This window comes from Schistocerca serialis, chromosome 1 (assembly GCF_023864345.2).
Source record: "Schistocerca serialis cubense isolate TAMUIC-IGC-003099 chromosome 1, iqSchSeri2.2, whole genome shotgun sequence".
Classification (NCBI taxonomy): Eukaryota; Metazoa; Arthropoda; class Insecta; order Orthoptera; family Acrididae; genus Schistocerca; species Schistocerca serialis.
The window spans coordinates 786,329,667-786,353,794 of record NC_064638.1 but is presented as its reverse complement, the minus strand read 5'-3'; positions in this window follow the sequence as shown (position 1 = coordinate 786,353,794).

Below are 24,128 nucleotides of genomic sequence, written 5' to 3'. Positions count from 1 at the left end.
AGATCAGTTTGGCTTCAGGAAAAGTAAAGGGACGGGAGAGGCAATTCTGACGTTACGGCTAATAATGGAAGCAAGGCTAAAGAAAAATCAAGACACTTTCATAGGATTTGTTGACCTGGAAAAAGCGTTCGACAACATAAAATGGTGCAAGCTGTTCGAGATTCTGAAAAAAGTAGGGGTAAGCTATAGGGAGAGACGGGTCATATACAATATGTACAACAACCAATAGGGAATAATAAGAGTGCACGATAAGAACGAAGTGCTCGTATTAAGAAGGGTGTAAGACAAGGCTGTAGCCTTTCACCCCTACTCTTCAATCTGTACATCGAGGAAGCAATGATGGAAATAAGAGAAAGGTTCAGGAGTGGAATTAAAATACAAGGTGAAAGGATATCAATGATACGATTCGCTGATGACATTGCTATCCTGAGTGAAAGTGAAGAAGAATTAAATGATCTGCTGAACGGAATGAACAGTCTAATGAGTACACAATATGGTTTGAGAGTAAATCGGAGAAAGACGAAGGTAATGACAAGTAGTAGAAATGAGAACAGCGAGAAACTTAACATCAGGATTGATGGTCACGAAGTCAATGAAGTTAAGGAATTCTGCTACCTAGGCAGTAAAATAACCAATGACGGACAGAGCAAGGAGGACATCAAAAGCAGACTCGCTATGGCAAAAAAAGGCATGTCTGTCCAAGAGAAGTCTACTAATATCAAATACCGGCCTTAATTTGAGGAAGAAATTTCTGAGGATGTACGTCTGGAGTGCAGCATTGTATGGTAGTGAAACATGGACTGTGGGAAAACCGGAACAGAAGAGAATCGAAGCATTTGAGATGTGGTGCTATAGACGAATGTTGAAAATTAGGTGGACTGATAAGGTAAGGAATGAGGAGGTTGTACGCAGAATCGGAGAGGAAAGGAATATGTGGAAAACACTGATAAGGAGAAGGGACAGGATGATAGGACATCTGCTAAGACATGAGGGAATGACTTCCATGGTACTAGAGGGAGCTGTAGAGGGCAAAAACTGTAGAGGAAGACAGAGATTGGAATACTTCAAGCAAATAATTGAGGACGTAGGTTGCAAGTGCTACTCTGAGATGAAGAGGTTAGCACAGGAAAGGAATTTGTGGCGGGCCGCATCAAACCAGTCAGTTGACTGATGACCAAAAAAAAAAAAAAAAAAATAATAATCAATTACTGAGCTTGAACCTCATGCGTTTCAGCTGTATTAATTTATTTATTTATTTCTAACAAAGGTGTTTGTAATAATAAAAATATATACTAAGTACAAATTCGAAAAAAATTTGCGGAACAAAACCACAAATACCACAACTCGTGAAGGTGCAGACAGAGTACCTGCAGAGGCTCTCCAAGCAAAAGAGCAGCCCTTGAAGATTCAATCCCACACTGCAATGTATACGCTACTCTGAAGTAATAATAGATACACTCGAAGAAAAAAAAAACCACACCACGATGAATTTATCCGAATGGTACGGATATCAGTAGACGTGATGTACCTGTACAGACAAACAAATGTTTCCAATTTCAGACGATTCGGATGATTGATTCAACAGAAAGAGCTTCGCAAATTGAGAAAGTCAGTAACATGTCGGTCCACCTCCGGCCCTCATGTAAACAGCTATTCAGCTTGGCATTGACTGACTGAGTTAGATGCCCTGTTGAGGAATATAATGCGAAATTCTGTACAATTGACGCCTTATAGCGTCCAAATCACATGCTTTCGTCTTGGAATCTCATTGATTGGTGTAGAATTGTCTCTAGCGATAAGGCCAGCTTCGAACTGATTTCCGATGACCAGTGAGGACCTGTCTGGAGACACCCCGGGCAGCGGTGGGATACCAACCTGACTGTCGCTCATCATATGGCCCGACAACAAAGAGTTATGCCCCGGGCGCCACTTATTTTCATAGCAGGACCATTTTGATTGTCATCCGCGGCACCCATACAGTACGTACAGCGGTACTTTGACGATTATCTACGTCCCTGAGCCGTGCGCGGCTCGTATTCATGCCGTTTATTGTTTGGCACCTTGTCATTGCGGTTATAGCAACTCGTTTATTCGATTTATTGGCCTCACTTGCTGGTTTGCCTTACCATGAGTGGCAGCAGCAGCGCTCAACGATACAAGTACTGTGGTACTATCTTTGGAGCGACCGCTAATATTTCCGGGTCGCATTGTGTGGAGTTGGTAGTTGCGAATGGACATCAGGTCGGTTGGGGGCGCAGTAGCGAGCAGGTCCCTGCAGCACGAGAGCAAGCCAGGGCCGCTGGCGGCGTGCTGCCACTGCCGGACCGAGGAGGGGTAGTTGCGAGAGCGACGACTTTGTTGCACACCGAACTCCTGGACGTTTAAGTTGAGTGAAGAGTTAACTGCTAATGCAACCTCGACTATTCTGAGACCTCGGCTTTGGTCGGCGGGTTGTTGCTCCCAGGGCCGCTGAGCCTGGCGGCAACAAGTGAAGTGTTTTGAGGCAGTGAAATATTGCAGCCGTCTTCCTCTAATTGTTGTTCATCATTGAATTTAGTATTATTCTTATCAGTGAAGTGCAACCACCGGTATTTTCTGCCTTGTGGCTGCTAACGCACCAGTTACCTGCCCGGGAGGTTAGCGTACTATTCCGACAGTGTACCTTTCCTCGTCGTGATGATTTTTGAAGGTCTACCTTGGTTCTAGTGTTTCCTTCGGCATTGGGTGTTTTCTGAAGACTTAGTGCTGTCTGTCTCTTCGCCCATGCCTAAAAATATTCCACCGTTGTACCGGTGATCGGACGTTAGGCGGACTGGTTAGCTGGGCGAAAGGCGCTCAAGCTGCTCCTAGTTTCAGTTGCCATCCTGTTAAGTGAGTACAACTCCTGGCTGCCTGTCTCACCTTACCTTATGTTTGAGTTACCTTCCCAGACCGACCCTTGGAACACTTGCTGAGAACCGCTTGTCCTGATTCCTTAGATTGTGATGTTTATTTTAAGGATATTTATAACTTTCTAATCACTGTTGGTGTGGCCTTCAGCCGAGCAATAATTTCACTTCTTTCATAGTAAGGCCGTGCTACAGTAAGTTTTTTTAAGCAAACTTGTTTTAAAAGCAAGGCATTTATTTTAAAAGTGATATTTGAAATTGTTCTTCTGACTTCTAATTCAGGCCTTCAGCCATTTATGATTTGAAATTGTGTGTGGCCTTCAGCCGAGCAATAATTTCACTTCTTACATAATAAGGCCTTCAGCCGTGTTACAGTAAGTCTTTTTAAGCAAACTTGTTTTAAAAGCAAGGTATTTATTTTACAGGTGCTATTTGGAATTGTTCTTCTGACTTCTAATTCAGCCCCTCAGCCGTTTGTTGTTTGAGGTTATTGTTGGCGGCCTTCGGCCCTGAAATTATGGAAATTTTTTCTGTGGTAAGGCCTTCAGCCGTCATACAGTCAATTGTGTTTTTTAAGAGATTGTTTTAAAATTTTAATCTCTTTAAATAAAGTTTACGTATTTATTGTGCAACTGCGAGTAACTGATTACGGCCCCATCCACAATCGTAACCGTATCCTGCCCCATCCTGAGAAACCATCTCTCAGTCCCGTTTTATTGCTCTTTGTCGCAAGCCATCCTGCGCTTACATCTCAGCAAGATAATGTACGCCCGCAGACGGCGGAATTTTCTACTTCTTAATTCGTATTGGCCAGCAAGGTCGCAGTCTCTCTCCCAAATCGAGAAGGTTTGGAGCATTATGGGCAGGGCCCTCGAACTATCACGGCATTTTGGAGGCCTAAGCGTCAGTTGGACAGAATTTGGCACGATATCCCTCAAGAGGACATCCAACAACTCTGTCAATCAATACCAAACCGAATAACTGCTTACATGAGGGGTAAACGTGGACTACCACGTTACTGACGTGCTCAATTTGTGATGCTCTTTCTCTTGAATAAATCATCAAATTTTTATGAATTATGTTAAAAGAGAGGAATTTTGTGTTGATAAATGGAACTGATGTGCCCTTTCCTGCCTAAGTTGGACATTTATCGTCCACTTTGGAACATCGGCCAATGGAGAGCAGGGACCTCTTACGAGAGCGAGAAAACACACTGAACGAAGGAAAATCCCAGCTATTCCAGTCACATTTTACCGCTAGATACATGGTAAACCCATCAATCAAGATTCGGGCTGATTGGCTGTATGAAAGTATATTGTGAAAATTACCTAAGTGATCGAACAATACAGTTCGAGACACCAATTCAAACTTCCACCCTACCTGTTTCTTCGCTTCCTGCTCAATAAGCACCACGCTTTCGGAAGAGATTGTGTTGTGCACCGTCTGCGTTCTGCTGACGCTGTTGCTACTCCATGATAGCTGTGTAACAAGAAAACACATTCTTATCATAAAGTTTAAGTTCACCGCATAAGAAATTTCCATTCAATTTACGTCTCTTTAGATCAACACGGAGTTCTTGCCGTCCTTTATCTCGTGATACTATCTTCAGCAGTGGTTGGGAAGGCAGTAAGACAGGGTTGTAGCCTCTCCCCGATGTTGTTCAATCTGTATATTGAGCAAGCAGTAAAGGAAACAAAAGAAAAATTCGGAGTAGGTATTAAAATCCATGGAGAAGAAATAAAAACTTTGAGGTTCGCCGCTGACATTGTAATTCTGTCAGAGACAGCAAAGGACTTGGAAGAGCAGTTGAATGGAATGGACAGTGTCTTGAAAGGAGGATATAAGAACATCAACAAAAGCAAAACGAGGATAATGAAATGTAGTCGAATTAAGTCGGGTGATGCTGAGGGAATTAGATCAGGAAATGAGACACTTAGAGTAGTAAAGGAGTTTTGCTATTTGGGGAGCAAAATAGCCGATGATGGTCGAAGTAGAGAGGATATAAAATGCAATGGCAAGGAAAACGTTTCTCAAGAAGAGAAATTTGTTAACATCGAGTACAGATTTAAGTGTCAGGAAGTCGTTTCTGAAAGTATTTGTATGGAGTGTAGCCATGTATGGAAGTGAAACATGGACAATAAATAGTTTGGACAAGACGAGAATAGAAGCTTTCGAAATGTGGTGCTACAGAAGAATGCTGAAGATTAGATGGGTAGATCACCTAACTAATGAGGAAGTATTGAATAGGATTGGGGAGAAGAGGGTTTGTGGCACAACTTGACTAGAAGAAGGGATCGATTGGTAGGACATGTTCTGAGGCATCAAGGGATCACCAATTTAGTATTGGAGGGCAGCGTGGAGGGTAAAAATCGTAGAGGGAGACCAAGAGATGAATACACTAAGCAGATTCAGAAGGATGTAGATTGCAGTAGGTACTGGGAGATGAAGAAGCTTGCACAGGATAGAGTAGCATGGAGAGCTGCATCAAACCAGTCTCAGGACTGAAGACCACAACAACAACAACTATCTTCACATTGACGACGTCAAGAGGACGCAACACATTTATGCTTCAGCACTCGGGACAGAAAATTTGAACGTAGTACATCGACTTCCAAGACCAGGAACCATCATCAGGCCACCTTAAGAACTGTATCATTTTGTCAGCAACGCTCTTCCTGAGTCCCTTCAAGGAGATTATATTAGCGTTTGTAACTAGACTGAAATACTTCCCTTCGGATAATACTTTGATAATAGTGGGAATGAACTGAAGCACCACAATTCTCTTTTAAGAACCTTGTGCGACACATAATGTCTAACTTACCCGGAATTATTAAATATAAGTTTTCTCTACTGAAAACTAGTAAAGGAGCGAATGACTGACTTACGGATCCGGTAAAGTAATAAACTTTCGCAAAAAGATCGTACAGCGACTGGTAAATAACTGCTACCGGTGCCGCGCGGAGTGGCCCCGGGGTTTGAGGCGCCATGTGACGGCTTGCGCGGCCCCTCCCGCCTGAGGTTCGAGTCCACCCTCGGCCATGTGTGTGTGTGTGTGTGTTAACATAAGTTAGTTTAAGTAGTGTGTAAGTCTAGGGACCGATAACCTCAGAATTCACACACATGTTTTGAACAGCTACTGGTAAACACCTACATTCGTTGTGATAATTCTCTCACTTTTTTACCTCAAATGGATCCTTAATCTAAAGTTATAGCGAAATTACTTCAGTAATTCTGTTAGTAATTATTGTCCATATTTCCAGTTACAAAAAAGGTGTAGAAGCAGGTTAAGTCCCGTAGAGTATCGTACCCATTCATTGTCCTTTAAGTAAATACTGAAAACTCTTTCTTTCAGAATGCTGTCTCTATGGAAAGACCAGCAAACAGCCAAATGAGAGTAGGGGTTGCCGGTATGGCTGTTGGAGAGACATCACTTAACATTTATGAAAACAGACAGCGGTGCGGAAAGTAATAGTAAATAAGCGAGGCAGAGGCAAATGAGAGAAAATTATAACGACGCTGACGGACCCAGTTGGGTACATCCAATGATATAAGCGACTTTGGCAACACCTGGAAATGAGTATCTCACAAACGACGAAGCAGGTCAGCTGATAACGTGCTGCTGTTTTGAGCATCTGTGGAATGTGGTTCAAGTACGGTAAAACGAGGTGACGACATGACATCACAGAACATGCTTGGCTGCTCCGTAGAGTAGGACAGGCTGCGAGCTGTGACACATCTGAGGATAAAGTACAAGGGAGGTTAAGTCACAACTGTTCCTGAGAAAATCAATCAGCACACATTTTTGAACGTACATGATACATATTCTCAGTTGCGAATACGAACAACCACCACACTGAAAATTAATGTCGGACCAGGACTCAAACCTGGATTTCCCACTTTGCGCGAGCGGTCACCTTAAGCGCTTTGGCTGTCCGTGGACGACTCACTGTCACACCCTAACTTCCTCATATCGTCTTTCCTGGGTCGTATCCCATACTCTTAATCATGTTACGTAATTCCCGCACAAGAGAGGTAGTGAAAATGAAATGATCGTATGGCGTTAATAATCCCCATCTACGGCAGTTTCAGATATTTTCAGTTAATGCCACGTTGTACGACTTGTTTATTGCTAGTGATGAAATGATAGTAAGGAGAACACAGCACCCAGTCCCCGAGAGAAGAAAATCTTCCTCCTGACGGGGAATCGAATCCGGGCACTCTGCCTGGCAGATGCGCTGAGCACTCAGCTAAGAAGTCGGGTATATGTACATTCAACTGAAAGTCGCTGTGTGGCAGATAAATACGATATTTCAGAGCTCCCATTGTTAAGAAGAATGATGCAATGTTCTTTCGGACATGCATGGACGCAGGCATCTTAACAACACAGGCTCTCAGTATCGTAGTTTTGAACATGTAGCTCCGCAGCAGATAGACTTATGTATTCCCATTTTGACCGACGACAGTGTCAATTACGATAGGAACTGGATCATAGAGATTCAGATCAGACAGTGGACAAATGGAAGCATCTCGATTGTACGGATGAATCAGGTTTCTTGTTACACCAGGTCGATGGTCGAGTTTGGATACACCGTCATCCAGGCGAACAGCCTCTTGAAACATGCACTACCCCACGAACGCTGGATGATGGATCAGTATTCTGTGGGAAACAGTGACCTGGGCTTCTGGAGGTAGTAACAGAAGGCACATGTCAGTTGTGAATTGCGGACTACCTGCAACCCATCATGCTTGATGTCTTCGGCAACATCAGGAGCCACATACATCTGCAAACCTTCCAAACACTTGTCGAATGCATTCCACGCAGAATCGCAACTATACATGGTGTCTCATTTATCTTGACGACCCTAAATAACTGTTTGTCCAGATGCAAATTACAAAATGTTTCAAGCCAATGTTCTTCAGCCATCATGGAGACATCAATCAGTATGATTGCCTTCGTTATAGTTTTGTTTTTTACAAAGATATGAACAGCGGTATGACTTTTTTAAAGGGTATCCTGCATTTTTTATTCGATAATCCATTTCCTCTCCTAAAGGTCTATTAAAAATGTATCACAGTGTACTGTTCACTGAAACACAACGTTATTAATTACATACCACAACTCTGGCTTCGAACCCGGGATCACAAACTCGTTCACTTGCTGCAGTGGTCAGAAAACAAATGAAAACCAAGTTAAAACATAACACAAAATCGACTTTGACTCTCCTGTACCATTGCCCAGGAGTAGAACATTCAAAGGTGCTCGAAGTGGTGGCCCTGGACGCCGATACACTGATGCACTCGTTGAACGAAATAATTATTTACTGCTTCCAGTGTTGCCTGCTGAAGAGAATTACAAGCAAACACGATACGTTCCTGCATGTCCTCTGGAGTTGTTGGAATATCGCGATAGGTAATGTCTTTAATGCATCCCAAAAGGAAAAAGTCCAGATGATTTAAATCAGGAGACCTAGCAGGCCAAGTAACTGTTCTTCCTCGACCAATCCATCTGGCAGGAAACCTTCGGTTCAGAACACGACGTGCACTCAAGGCATTATTTTCTGGACATCCGTCGTGTTGATAACACATTAGCATTCTCGTACTAATGGAACTTTATCCAGAAGAGGAGGAAGAATTCGTCTGAGGAAGTTGGCTTACGCTTTGCCCTTTAGACTACCATTGATGAAATAAGGGCCAATACTTGTAGTACCAAGCATCCCACACCAGACGTTAACTCTCCACTGACGTTGATGTTCCACCTGTCTAAGCCATCGTGGGTTGTCGCTGGACAAATGCATTTTCCTTGTATTTACATGTCCTTTGTTTGAGAAGGAACACTCATCGGTAAATAGAATATTGGAGAAGAAGTTCGTATTGGCAAGGATCTGCTGCTGTGCCCACTGACAGAACAGTGCACTATTCTGATAATCATTCCCATGCAGTTCTTGATGTAGGTGTTCATGGTAAGTATGGAACCGGTGACGTGTAAGAATACGATGTACACTGGTTTTAGGAATGCCAATCTCGTGTTCAAGATGTTGTGTGCTCACATGCGGATTCATAGCAACGGAAGCTAGAACAGAAACTCCGGCAGCTTCGTCTGTGAGAATGCTACGACGATTGTGTTGTCGTCGTTTGAAACTTCCCGTTTCCCGAAGCGTCGCAACAAGACGAGAAAACATCCGTCGTGAAGGTGGGTTCTCGTCATTATATCATTCTCTGTACAGTTCCGCTGCCTTCGTAGCATTTCGCCTACCTTCAACAACAACAACAACAATAAAAGAAACGTTATGTCGATGCAGTTTGTAGGAAGGACAGCCTTTACTGTATGCCTACTCTACACAACAGTATTTAAAAGGACTAAACTACTGTATTAAATGTAACCGTACATAAGAAAACAGTACTGCAATTACTGTTGTGCTAACTTACATTCCCCATAGATGAGTAGCATTTCTACTTTCTCTACGTTGGTGTACATTCTGCTCACACAACTCTTCAACTGACGATGGTTGACGGAATGACGGGTGTGCATTCTGCTTATGTTTACATTTGTCCACTGTCAACGTCAGCTCGTGGATGTGTTTCATTACCCTGAGTATCTGCACTAAGCGCTAGGAGCGTTCTTGATGTAGTGTTATGTAATTAATAACGTTGTGTTTCAGTGAATGGTACACTGTGATAAATTTTTGAATAGGTCTTTAGGAGAGGAAATGAAATACCGAATAAAAAATACAGGTTGCCATTTAAAAAAGTCGTACCGCTGTTCATATCTTTGTAAAAAACAAAGCTACAACGATGGCAATCACGCTGATTGATGTCCCCCTGACGGCTAAAGAACATTTGCTTGAAATGTTTTGTAATTTGCATCTGGACAAACAGTTATTTAGGGTGGTCAGGATAAATGGGACACCCTGTATAACGTTGCAAATGTGCACTCTATTAAGCAGGTGCTCATATTGTATTGATTCATCAGTAGAGCATTTCAACACGAGGGGCACTATATTAGTATGTGAAAGAGTTCTAGCACAGTAGATTGATCCACTTCCCAGAAATGGTTTCTCTCGTACTTCCTGACGTAATTCTATAACGTATTGATAAGCAGTTTTGACTCTTCTTTGAGAAGGGAACAAGTTCACGGGTAACTATGAGAAGTAGTCATAAAGCTCGAATTTTCTCATTTTGGGGAGACAGAAGGAGACATGTGTTTTACTTGCTAAAAACTATCCAAAGCCAAGATCGCACAAATTTTTCTTTATTTAAAACAAATGGTGTCGACAGACTTTGCTGTCTTCTTCAGGTCTTAAGAAATCTATGTTTGTGGAAATGATCATTTGCTCAACATGCTTTCTGTTTTTAATTATTTTCGTTATGACAAATCTTTTAAAATGTGCTGTTTTGTAACCACATGACAACATGGTGTGAGGTCTAACTTGAACTTGTTTCATAAGAAAACAAAAATTTAAGATATGGAGATGACAGCAAAGTCTGTCTAAGCTGGTTGTTTTAAGAAAAGAAATATTTATGTGGTCTTTGCTTTAGATTTCAGTGTAATTATTGTCTTTGAATAAAAGTGTGTTTTCTGTTCATCTCATTGCGTATTTGTTTCAGGTACCTTCTGTACAGTAGTGTACTTTACTGTACTACACTACTGCAGCAGTTCTTTCTATTTATGTTCCAAGTTTCATCGATCTATGTTACTTGGCAGAGACCATGCGAAAGTTACTTTCGTCGTTACGTTTTACACAAGGTTGTATTATGCTTCTTTGGTCGTAGCTTCCTAGGCACTGGGGTTTTTCCGAAAGTTTGCTTTGTAAGACAAAAGTAAATGAAAACTTCGATTAATTATTGCATTTCTGCTACAAACAGTTAAACACGTCTGTTTTTGCCCAAGGATGGAACGATTGTGACTGAAATCGATTTCAAACTTAAAAATAATCACAGCTGTGTATTTCAAGATGCAGCTCCCAACCATTATTAAAGTTGTTCGACAAGGCCTACACAGCACTCATGTTAATATTCATTGAGTAGAGACCATACTGAAATCAGTATTAGCTGCTAATACACAATATTACGCCAAACGACTTCTGCCGGAATGCAAATAATAATGAATAATTCCTTCTACGAACACATAAAAAGTAAAAAATTAAAAAGAGAGATTGTGGCTTCCTAATAGCTACCTTACTTTGTAATCAGAAATTTTTCCCCATACGTTCAACTCAATTTGCATCTGTAATCAGCAATATGCATTATTCAACCCATGCTACAGACCAGGCAATGTACAGGCAACGTTTTTCCCAAATTATCTACGTAGTCATCCACTGGCCTTTCTTCCTTTGTTTCTAGATACCCTTTACCTGTTCGTAAGCTTAATTTTTGGGGCAGGAGTTTTTCATACAGTTACAAGTTTTCGGTTACGCTGCTGATTTTGAGAAATATTAAGCTATTAGAAAGGAAACGAAAGTACGGAAACCAAGGTACCCAGCAAGTTGAATGTAGAATAGTATAGACCCTACGCCAGGGTATATACATTTTCATATTTACGAATAGTTTAATTTTTGATCACTTTAGCCCCTAGCGAGTAACGAAAAACAAGTAACAACAGCGTAAGCTCAGTCACATAGAAATGGTGGCCTCCTATTATACTGACGTTGCTCCGTTCACCTCGTTATCATGCCAGTGTAATGAACCAAGAGTATCAGGGTCCACTGCAACCGCCTACTAAAAAAATGGTTTTAGACAGTAATGCATAGGAACGTTATGACAAATGTATCTTACTTGGGGTTCCTACATTAATTACATAAGCAACACACTGCCTTACAATTGACCCATCGGATTTCTGGTTCTGCATAAATGTTTCAATGCAATATAACGTGCTGGGAAACGATACACTGCTTAACATGGTATTCACTAATAACCAAATCGAGACTCTAAAAATTTCCCTTCCTTAAAAAGCTGCTCACAGTCTTTCAGACATTGGAATCAAATATTTACTTCAAAGGAGGCTATAATCTTTTGGTTCTTCTCTCTCTCTCTGTTCTTCCTCTCTCTCTCTCTCTCTCTCTCTCCCTCTCCCTCTCCCTCTTTCTCTCTCTCTCTCTCTCTCTCTCTCTCTCTCCCTCTCCCTCTCCCTCTCTCTCTCTCTCTCTCTCTCTCTCTCTCTCTCTCTCTCTCTCTCCCTCTCTCCCTTTCTCTCTTTCTCCCTCTCTCTCTCTCTCTCTCTCTCTCTCTCTCTCTCTTTCTTTCTTTCTTTCTCCCTCTCTCTCCAAGTCTCTTTTTCTCCCAGAGGTGCATCACTCTCATCCACACCTTTGTAGGTTCTGATCCGCGCATATTATATTTCTGTGTGACTTGTACTATTGTACCATTCCCTTCCAAACAAATATACACTGCTTTCTTACACTTCCTTCTTTCATCTATAATCTAGAATGGTTCACTTGTCATTTACGTACATTTTGTTTCTATTAATGTACTTGGTAGCCTTATAAGACTTAATGATTTCATTCTTCATTATATTGTTTCTAATAATCCCTACAACAGACAACAACAAGCCTTTGTTATAACACATGTCAGTTTACTTCGAAAGTTCCAGCTAAGAATAGAACGACATATACGTCGTAAATGAGGGAAGATTCTAGTATACCAGAACATATTATCCAATATTCCACAAGTTATGGTAATGCAAGCTGGAAAAGGGGTCTCGATAAAAAACATTTCTCTCCACACTAATTTAAAACACACTTCTGCGGAAAAGGTTACATAAAATATAGACTGTTAACGTTTCTAGTGAATTTCCTGTTCTGACAATTTGGTACGTGGCTCTTTTTCTAACTTGAACTGTGTCTCCTCACCGTGTCTCGTTTCATCTGAATCACCTGGATATACCGGAGGGTGGCAAACGAGGCTTTTTGAACCTGTGGGATATTTCTTTCGTGTTACAGCGGAGAGGGTTCCGTCGCTGGAACACTGCAGAACGTCACAGCATGCTCAGTGCCATCCTGAGAGGGACAACCTTCCACCGCCGCAGCCAAGCACAGCCCAACCTGCCGCCAGCGCAACGCTCCGTCCCGCGTCGATGGCGAAATGAGCCCGTCTACAGCACACGTGAAACACTAACATGTTTTCAGATCCCATTCACCACAACCACGATCCTTTAGATAATAGTATCTATAGGTTGCTTAATCGATTTTGTAGTAACTCAGCGACGAGACCCAGAGGACCCACGAAACCGACCGGCGCCGTGTCACACTCTGCCTTGTGCCATCAATCAGATGGGGTATGGAGGGGCACGGGGCAGCACATCACTCCCCCGCACGTTGTTGGTCTTTCAGACACCTAGAGCCGATAATTTTGATCGAAGTAACTCCTCAACTGGCACCACGAAACTGAAGGAACCCTTTTCCAGTCCTCCCTCCACGGGAAAATTCCTTGTCAATACCAAATGGCTCTGAGCACTATGGGACTTAACATCTGAGGTCATCATTCCCCTAGAACTGATCACTCCATAAACCTAACTAACCTAAGGACATGACACACATTCATGCCCGAGGCAGGATTCGAACCTGCGACCGTAGCGGTCTCGCGGTTCCAGACAGTAGCGCCTAGAACCGCTCGACCACCTTGTCAATACCGGGAAATGAAGCCGGGCCCCCTGCATGGCAGTCAGATATGCTGACGACTTCGCTACGGGAACGGACACCAGATTTTGTGATTACTGCAAACTTTACCTAATGTACCACTTGTTATGCCTTCTTCAATAAAGATGGAGAAAATTTCCCAGCGTATATTAGCTGCTAACCTGCTTAGCTTCAATAGCCCATGAAACCCTAAGATTTGACTTCTTTTTTACATTACAGCTGACAGCAACTTAAGGTGTTGATTAACAAAATCTACACATCGTTTCCAAGAACGTCTAAAACCATTCATACACAATTCGCCTCTTTGCTGTCATACATTAAATACTTCAACAAACCACACGCCATAAATTTATCTAAAAATGTTCCCACGCTCCACTGAAATACCTTACGTAACGTACTGGCCACAAACAGGTGAAGATACCAGTTATTTTATTCCACAAGCCGTAAGGTGGCCGACGCAGTATATACTGCCCTGTAAAAAAAATGATGTATCCAGAAGGGGAGGCGGAAACAATATGAAAGTGATTATAAAATCGAGTCAAATTTACAACAAACTTGGCAGGATGAGCGGCCTTACCACTGTGACAGCTTTCCTCCTCTGGCTTCGATGAATACATTTATTCGGTTTAGAAGGGTGTCACAAACAAAGATGTGCAAAATACTTCATTAACAGTATTTAAATTCAAGATAGAAATACTTGGCCTTTTTTTGTATTTCACATGTAAATACAAAACGCTCTTTATTAAAACTGTTTAAATACAAAATGCGAAATATGTATTTTCATGATGCATTTATTCAAATAAAATACCTTTAGTTAGTGGACATCTGTCATGTCTTCTATTCCACTGATTTTAATAGTTCAGTTTAATAGTTGTTCAAATATTTCGTCTTTCATGTTCCACCTCCGTGGCCTGATTATCATTTTACCAAAGAAGATAGTCGTTCGAAAGGAGCAGCATATGGGAACAGAAGACAGTCAGCACAAAATGCTCTGATATGGCATGGAAAGAAACAGGAGACCAATTTCTTTTCGCGTATGAAATGCAGGTAGACAATACCTGAGAGTGCTATAATATTCAGCTGTAAAAATTCTTAAGATGCATTATGAACGCCATAAAACGTAGACACCATATTTTTAGATTTTCAGAAGGCTTTCGAGACCGTTTCTCACAAGCGTCGTCCAACCAAACTGTGTGCCTATGGAACATCGCCTCAGTTGTGCAACTGGATTCGTGATTTCCTGTCAGAAAGGCCGCAGTTCGTAGTAATAGACAGAAAGTCACCGAGTAAAACAGAATTCCCCAAGGAAGTCTTATAGGCCCTCTATTGTTCCTGATCTATTTTAACGACATAGGAGACAATCTGAGTAGCTCTCTTAGATTATTCGCAGATGTTGCTGTCATTTGCCGTCTTGTAAAGTCATCAGATGACCAAAATGAATTGCAAAATGATTTAAATAAGATATCTGTGTGCTGCGAAAAGTGGCAATTGACCTTTAATAAAGAAAAGTGTGTAGTTATTCACATCAGTACCAAAAGAAATCCTCTAAATTTCGATTACTCGATAAGTCACACAAATCTTAAGGCTGTAAATTCAACTCAATACTTACGGATTACAGTTACAAATAACCTAAGTCGGAACGATCACGTAGATAATATAGTGGGTAGAACAAACCAAAGACTGCGATTCATTGACAGAACACTTAGAACGTGCAATAGATCTACTAAAGAGACTGCTTGCACTACACTTGCCCACCCTATTCTGAAGTGCGGTGTGGGACTCGTATCGGATGGGACTGACGGATGATACTGAAAAAGTTCAAAGTAGGGCGGCTCGTTTTGTATTATCGCGAAGTAGGGGAAATGTTGCCACAGACATGATACGTGGATTGGCAATCATTAAAACAAGGGCATGTTTCGTTGCGACGGGATCTTCTCATGAAATTTCAATCACCAGTTTTCTCCTCCGATTGCGAAATCATTCTGTTGGCATCCACCTATATAGGAACAAATTATCGTCACGATAAAATAAGAGAAATCAGGGCTCGCACCGAAAAATTTAAGTGCTCGTTATTCCCGTGCGCCGTTGGAGAGTGGAAAGGTAGAGAGACAGCTTGAAGGTGGTTCACTGAACCTTGTGCCAGGTACTTAATTGTGAATAGCAGAGTAATCACGTAGATTTGGATGTAGATGAACGCCGGGACCTCCAGCTAGTGTAAGTTAAGTATTTTTAGTGCAATTTAACAAGTTGATTTTCGGTTCAAAACTATCGATACTAATCGGACCGATGAAAAGAAGAAGTAGTTCTTCAATTACTCCATAGCTGTAGACAATGTTCACATTGAATGAAGTCTTTTACTGTTTCCCCGTCAATTCGCTATGCGATATTGATCTCGCTCTCTGCTTCCATTACTTCCTTTTGAGATCACTTGTCATTATCAGATGATTTCGGTACATATTACATTACACAAACAATAATGATAGACGAATAATGCGTACTGAAGTCTGACTAAATTTTCTAATCGTTTGGGTCATGGTCATTTTCACCTGACAAGTGTACATTTGGCGCTTATTAACACCATCTCTAACGCCTTTGCCGGGTGGGGTATCCGCGCGGTCTGAGGCGCTTTGCCACTTTCGGCGCGTGTCCCGTCGGAGGTCCCAGCCCTCCCTCAGACATAAGCGTGTGTGTTGTCCATACCGCGAGTTATTTTAAGTTAGATTAAGTACTGTATAAGCCTAGGGACCGATCACCTCAGCTGTTTCGTCCCATAAGAACTTGCCACAAATTTCCAATTCTAACCACCTTGGAACTAATTTTGTTTACACAAATGGCTCATTAAATGAATGAAAACTATGAAGTATGAAATCAAAAAGTTCAAGAGAAGCTTTTGGTACTTAACAAGTACAAATAACTATGTTTTAAGTATTTTAAATAAAGCAGAAAACGCTTTTTGAGAAAAGAAAGCAAAACAGAAACAGGCACTTTGCATTTTGCAATTGAATATTAAATACATGTATTTCATGTAATTCACATCTTGGTCATAAAGCCGTTGTATCCTCTTATGAGGCTACATGACCCACCACTATTGTATCTTGTATTATACACTGAAGCGCCAAAGAAACTTGTACAAGTATGCCTATTCAAATAAGGAGATATGTAAACAGGCAACGTCTATATAAGACAACAAGTGTCTGGCGTAGTTGTGAGATCGGTTACTCCTGATACTATGCCAAGTTATCAAGATTTAAGTGAGTTTGAACGTGGTGTTATAATCGGCGCACGAGCGAGTGGACACAGCATCTCCGAGGAAGCGCTCACGTGGAGAATTTCCCGTACGACCATTTCACCAGTGTACCATGAATATCAGGAATCCACTAAAACATCAAATCTCCGACATCGCTGCGGCTGGAGAAATATCTTGCAAGATCGGGACCAACGGTGACTGAAGAGAATCGTTCAAAGTGACGCAAATGCAATCCTCCCGCAAATTGCTGCAGGCTACGATGCTGAGCCATCAACAAGTGTCAGCTTGGGAACCATACAACGGAACATCATCGATAAGGGCTTTCGGAGCCGACTGCACGACACAAAGCTTTACGCTTCGCCTGGGCCCGTCAGCACCGGCATTGGACGGTTGATGACTGGAAACATGTTGCCTGGTCGGACGAGTCTCGTTTCAAATTTTATCGAGCAGATAGACGTTTAAGGGAATGGAGACAACCCATGAATCCATGCACCCCGCATGTCAACAGGGGACTGTTCGAGCTCGTGGAGGTTCTGTAATGGTGTGAAGCGTGCGCTGTTGGAATGATATGGGACCCATGAGACGTCTAGATACGACTCTGACAGGTGACATGTGCTTAAGCATCCTGTCTGATCACCCATATCCATTGCGCATTCCGACGGACTTGGACAATTCTCGCAGGACAATGGAACACTCCACACGTCCCGAATTGCTACATAGTGGCTCCAGGAAAACTCTTCTGAGTTTAAACACTTCCGCTGGCCACCAAAGGCCCCAGACATGAACATTATTCAGCGTATCTGGAATCCCCTCGTACTGCTGCGGATTTACGGACACCCCTGCAGGATTCATGGTGTCAGTTTCCTCTAGCACTACTTAAGACGAGTCCATGCCACGTCATGTTGTGACACTTCTGCGTGCTCTACGATATTAGGTAGGTGTACCAGTTTCTTTGGCTCTTCAGTGTATATTCTTGACACTGGCACTGGAACGGATTAGACGTCCGAGCAAGTCCCACAATTATCAGTTGAAAACAGATCCAGGGATCCTGAAGGCTGCGAATTACTTCTACACGTGGTTTAGAAGTAACGTCTCACGTGTGGACGAACATTGTCCGGCTGAAACACATCAGGATGCAGGAAGCGCGTGACGTATCGTTGTAACGACAGAGCTCTCTCTGTCACTACCATACCCGATGGCTCCCTTCACCGTGCACCAGGACTAACACCGCTCTTTCTCTCCAAGATATTGGAATGTCGCCACCGTGCCCGAAGACAATGGTTATTTGGGAGAGTGGAGAACCTTGATTCATCGCCGAGCATAGTGCGACACCATTCATCAGCAGTCGATGCTTTCCGCCCATGGAACCACTCCAAACGTAGCCGTTTGTTGTGGTATTAACGGCAGCCCACGCATTAGACGGTGTATCCCTAGTCCGTTTGCTGCTAGTCACCGACCAACAGTGCAGGATGACACGGAATGTTGCTGGAAGACAATCACTTGTTCTAGGGTGACAGGCGCAGATGTGAAGGGACTGCAGTGTGAATGCTGCACAACAGTGCGGTGCTCGTTGGCGGTGGTCAGACGTGGTCGACCGGAAACTTGACGACGAATCTGTCTATCCTTACGTTCATGTGCTGACCACTGTCACATGCGAATGTCCCACAAAACTGAATATTGCGCGATTCAACCAGGCAGGCCAGATTGGAGACCTCCAACGAGACTCGTTTGAAACTCTGTCAGGTGTTGAAAAAGCTGTCCCACATGAGTCCGGGACACCTCCGTGATCTTGACAGTAATCCCTCAACATCTGATGCAGTTTACGTAGCTTATATCACCTATCAGGCCTTTCAACAACTAACTAGAACACTGCATCACCGTGGTAGCCGCCTACCTATCACAGAATATTGAAACTCTGATCATTTTACGTGTCCGCCGACTGTATGTTCGTGTACGAAGTCAAATTGACATCTGACGATGTCTTCTGGGTGCTCCACTTCTATGTCAGGTGGTGTGTATATAGATTTAGGTCAATAATGTGACACACGTTGGTGATACCACGTAAAGTCGCGGGAAAAAACAAGGAAAGGGAGGAACTAAGTCAGACGTTCGCTGTGTCAAACAGGTCCTGCTTTGAACCTGACCTCTATATACTGAACACATTTCGCAAAGACACTGATTTGCACATCTAATCTCGTTTGTTTTATGGTGGTCCCGAAGGACACAGCGTAGGACCAAGTCTTTAGTAAACTTCTCGTTGACTGACACTGAGTTGACTGATTTCATAGAATTTACCATGGAGCACGGGTACTGTTTAAACGCATAAGAAATCGTTGAAATCTAATATATCATGCTAAATATTTCCTCAGCACCTTCTTTTCGAAAAGGCGGTGACTTAGTGGTTTAGAGGAATAGCAACAGCTACAGCAGAAGTAAGAGTTAACTCTCCTTCGACGACGAGATCATTAGATACAGAGCACGTGCTAGGATTCGATAGGAAAATCGTTCGTGTCCTTTTCTAGGGAAATGTCACGAAATGTGCCTCAGTGTGAATGGCAAGGTGGGGAACTCTACCACGTTTCTCCCGAATACGTGCTTAGTGTCTCGACACTGTGCCACCTCGTTTCGTACCAACGTGCTGGACACTGGCCGGAAGTTCATACATTCCTGACTGCGGGTGATTGTTACTTACTGGCCACATGACGTAAGTCCCTGAGGCTGACTTGCGTCCAGCTTTACAGTGGAAACACTGCCGAGGGTGGAACACGCTGTCTATCCCGGTGTCAGGTGAAGGCTCACATTCCACACTGTCTATACGTCTTTAGCTGATCACCGGAAGCCACACTGTGGTGCGTATCAGAGGTACTTCGTGTATCACTGTCTCTGCTCCCCTCATCTCCCTCCGTTTTCCCTGTCGTAGAGTGAATGGAATGCCGGAAGAACGCCTCGCTAAGGCACCGTGCGACCTCGAATCTCTGTAAGTTTTCCGCCATTGTCTTTGGGTGAGATTTAATAGAAGGAGGCAATTTTTTGGTCCACTCTTCTAGGATCTTATGCTCTGGGAAATGTAACAGCAATCCACACCCTAAGACACAGCGCCTCTCTTGTAACGTCTGCTGATGGAGGCGGGCCGGCCAGAGTGGCCGAGCGGTTCTAGGCGCTACAGTCTGGAACCGCGAGACCGCTACGGTCGCAGGTTCGAATCTTGCCTCGGGCATGGATGTGTGTGATGTCCTTAGGTTAAGTAGTTCTAAGTTCTAGGGGACTAATGACCTCAGATGTTAAGTCCCATACTGCTCAGAGCCATTTGAACGATTTTTTTGATGGAGGCGGCTGAGCATGAAGTAACGCGCTACTCATCTTTGGATCTTCTCTATTCAGTCCAGTTATCGTATCTGCTAAGGGTCCCAAACTGGGGAGCAGTTCTCTCGAAAAGATCGAACGAAGCTTTTCAAAGCTACCTCATCCGTGGGTGGGTTACATTGCCTAATAATTCGTCTAATTAGAGTCTGGCATCTTCTTTTCCTATGGTTGATTTCTATCACTCAGTATGTATATTCCACTAAAAGAAATGTGTGTTACTGATTCCAGTGATTGTTCTACAATCATTAATAATTCAACAAAGGTTTTTTTCTGTCTACTTTTGCACTATACTTTATATTTGTTTCTGTTGAGGGTCAACCACCAAATCCTGTACCAAGCGTCTATCCTCTCCCGCTGTTTCTGTATTTCGTTACAGTTTTCTAAGTGCCTTATAAGGGGTATGTCACGTAACACCCCTTTTATTTCGTGAACAGTTACACGTATCGAAACGCGGTTTCGCAAATGTTAGAGCGTCGAGGGGTACATATGTTTTTGTTTGGTTAATGTTTTTAGCGCTGGTATCAACTGAGACATTGAAGTAAGTACTTTTTAAATGGAACCGTATGCTTTTTATAACAGAATTTGATAGCTCTTGAGAAGGCGGTTACTGTGATATAAGGTTTTTTAGTGTTGACGTTGAAACCCGTCGTAAAAAAATTCGAGAAATGTCCTAGAATGCGAGAGCACTTTGGCTACAATCGGCATTTTCGATGCAAACACCGCCAAGTAAGTGTCCCGGACCACGCTGCATAGTCGTATATCGTAAGGTAGACCTGCGCTACGAGAATAAAGCTTTATTTTCGCTTGAACCAACTTATGACCGGCAAGCAGGTTACCCTAAAAATGTTGTATACGGAACTACGATATAATCTAACGAATCACAAAGGGCTTAGGAAAACTATTTCACATTTGTGCGTCCTCCCAGATTTACGTGAGCTGAAACAGAGAAATCAAACTGTTCTTCCTTCAAAAATAAAGAGATCTCACACGCTGCTAAAAGCAACTACTGTATTAAATACCTAAATGTTAGAAGAATGATGTGACCTGTCTTTTTCTGAAAGTGGTTGTGTGCTTCTTAGAGGTAAAATACACGCTGTCGGACAGCTGTCTCTATCTACGAGTACTCTGCTCTAAATTACATCATATAAGGTACGTTGGTTGACCAAAACATTTTATTAAAAATACTTTGGTGACCACCTGTACACCGCCAAATAAATATTCTTCTTAACGAAACGTCGTTTCATGTTATAATGACAGCGTTACCGGCTACCAGCAATACACGCTGTCGACTTATTTGACATTGCACTGCCATTTCGTACTGGCGTAAATGAAATAAACAATTTGTTAACAATGATTTGGTAACAACTCAAATCACATAACATAAATTTTGTCTTCCAAAAAATAATTTTATCCTTTATTTAAGCACGTGTTCAGACTGTTGATCATGGACATTTGCAATCTCCATTCGAAAGAACGATTATCAGATGTAATTGTGGTGGATTATGTGGTAGTGCATGCACTGGTGATTCGACTACACATATCATCTGGTGTAGTTGGGGCTTCGTCATAGATGGCATCTTTGTGTGATCCTCAAAGAAAGAAATCAAGAGGAGTCGAATCGGGGGACTTCGAGACCCATTTGACAACAGAATTTCGTCCTATCCAACGTCTAGGGAAGTTCTCATTCAGTATTTGCTTTGCAACATGGGACGAGAGAGTGGAACAACCGTCGTGTTGCAACGACATACACTGTCGACCCAGCGGTACCTCTCTAGAAGAAACGCTAGCGTGTTCGTGAAACGTTGTGCTTACTAATGTCCATTTTGAGCGCTTGAGATGAAGTTAGGTCCCACAGTGTAATTTCCTATGTTGCCGCACTATATGTTTATGCTCCACGGCCGTTGATGTTGCATCTGACGAAGCCTGTGTGGTTTTTCGGCTGTCCTGTAGTGCATTTTATGCAAATTTACATTGGTGTGGTTAGTAAACGTTACTTCATCAGTAAAGACACGTGTTGTAGAAGATTAGGGTGGTCTCTTAGCTCCTGAAGGGCACTCTAAGAAAATTCTGTAAGACGTTCTAAATCACGGTAGCCGAGTACCTGGTGTAATGACAAATAGGGATGGAAATTCTGTCGATGCAGGATTCGCACGACACTCGTCCGACTGATTCCACATTTCTTGGCAATATGTCTCGTACCACAGTGTGAATTCATTAGCATCGTAGCAGAACAGCTTCTTTGTGTTCCTGTCAGTTTGCAGTCTTCTCTCTTGTCCTCTTTTTGATCTGGCGTGTCGGACATTATCGATCAGGACAGATCCGTCTTATATGACTCAGCCGGCAGGTGTAGGCTAGCTGTTCTAGGCGCTTCAGTCAGGAACCGCGAGACCACTACGGTCGTAAGTTCGAATCCTGCCTCGGGCATGGATGTGTGTGATGTCCTCTGGTTAATTAGGTTTAAGTAGTTCTAGGGGACTGATGACCTCAGATGTTAACTCCCATAGTGCTCAGAGCCATTTGAACCATTTTCTTATATGACATTCTGTGTGTATACAATAGCATCGTTTCCGAACAGGCTCATGGAACTTCCAAAGTTATCCACTAGACCTAGTGGATAACTCTGAGAGTTCCATGAGTCTGTTCGGAAATGATGTTATTGTATAGACTAGGTGAATAATAATGGAAATTCTGACGTTGCGGTTGATAATGGAAGCAAGACTGAAGAAAAATCAAGACCAGTTCATAGGATCTGTCGACCCATAAAAGCCTACGACAATGTAAAAAAGGTGCAAGATGTTCTGAGAAAAATACGGGTGAGCTATAAGAGAAGACCAGTAATATAAAAGACGTATAAGAACCGAGAGGGAACAATAACAGTGGGAGACCAAGAACTGAGTGCTAAAACGGGGATGTAGTCTTTAATGCCAATTGCTCAACCTATACATCGAAGAAGCAATGACAAAAATAAAATAAAAGTTCGAGAGTGGGATTAAAACTCAAGATGAAAGGACGTCATTGATAAAAATCGCTGATGACATCGCTGTCCTCCGTGGAAGCGAAGAATTACGGGATCTGCTGAATGGAACGAAGAGTCTAATGAGTGCAGAATGTGGATTGAGAGTAAATCGAAGGAAGATGAAAGTAATGAGGAATCAGAATCCCGAGAAACTTAATATGAGAATGAGTGATCACTAAATAGACGAAATTAAGGAATTCTGTTACGTAGGCAGGAAAACAACCCAAGACGGATTGAGCAAGGATGACACTAAAAGTAAACTACCACAGACAAAAAAAGGACACTTCTGGCAAGGAGAAATCTTCTGGTATCAAACATATGCCTTAATTTGAGAAAGAAATTTCTGGAAACGTACGTTTGGAGCTCAGCATTGTATGGAAGTGAAACATGACCGTGATAAAACCAGAACAGAAGAGAATCCAATCGTTTAAGATATACAGAAGAATTCTGAAAATAAAACTGATAAGGTAAGAAATGAGGAGGTTCTTCGCAGAATCGGAGAGGAAAGGAACATACGGAAAACAGTGACAAGAAGAAGGGACCGAAGGAGAGGATAATCTTCTGAGACATGAGGGAATAACTTCCATGGTACTAGAGGGAGTTGTGGAGAGTAAAAATTGTAAGGGAAGACAAAAATTGAAATAGACCCAGCAAATAATTGAGGATGTAGGTTGGAAGAGCTACAGTGAAATGAAAACGTTGGCACAGGAGAGGAATTATTGGGGGGAGGGGGGCGTATCAAACCATTACCACCACAACTGTATGGTGATTATGTTGGGGAGGTACTTTTCTCATACGTATCGTCACCTGAAGTCCCCCGTCCATGCAGTAAGATGGACATCATAAATTGACGACCTCTGGTATTGCGTAAGCTTGCATGCTGTTAACTAGGTGAAAGTTTGAATGTGAACTGAACGCCTTCCCGAAGTCGAGGAACAACGGCGTCTGTGTCTGCATTCTTCTGGGTTTCGTGGACGGACAGA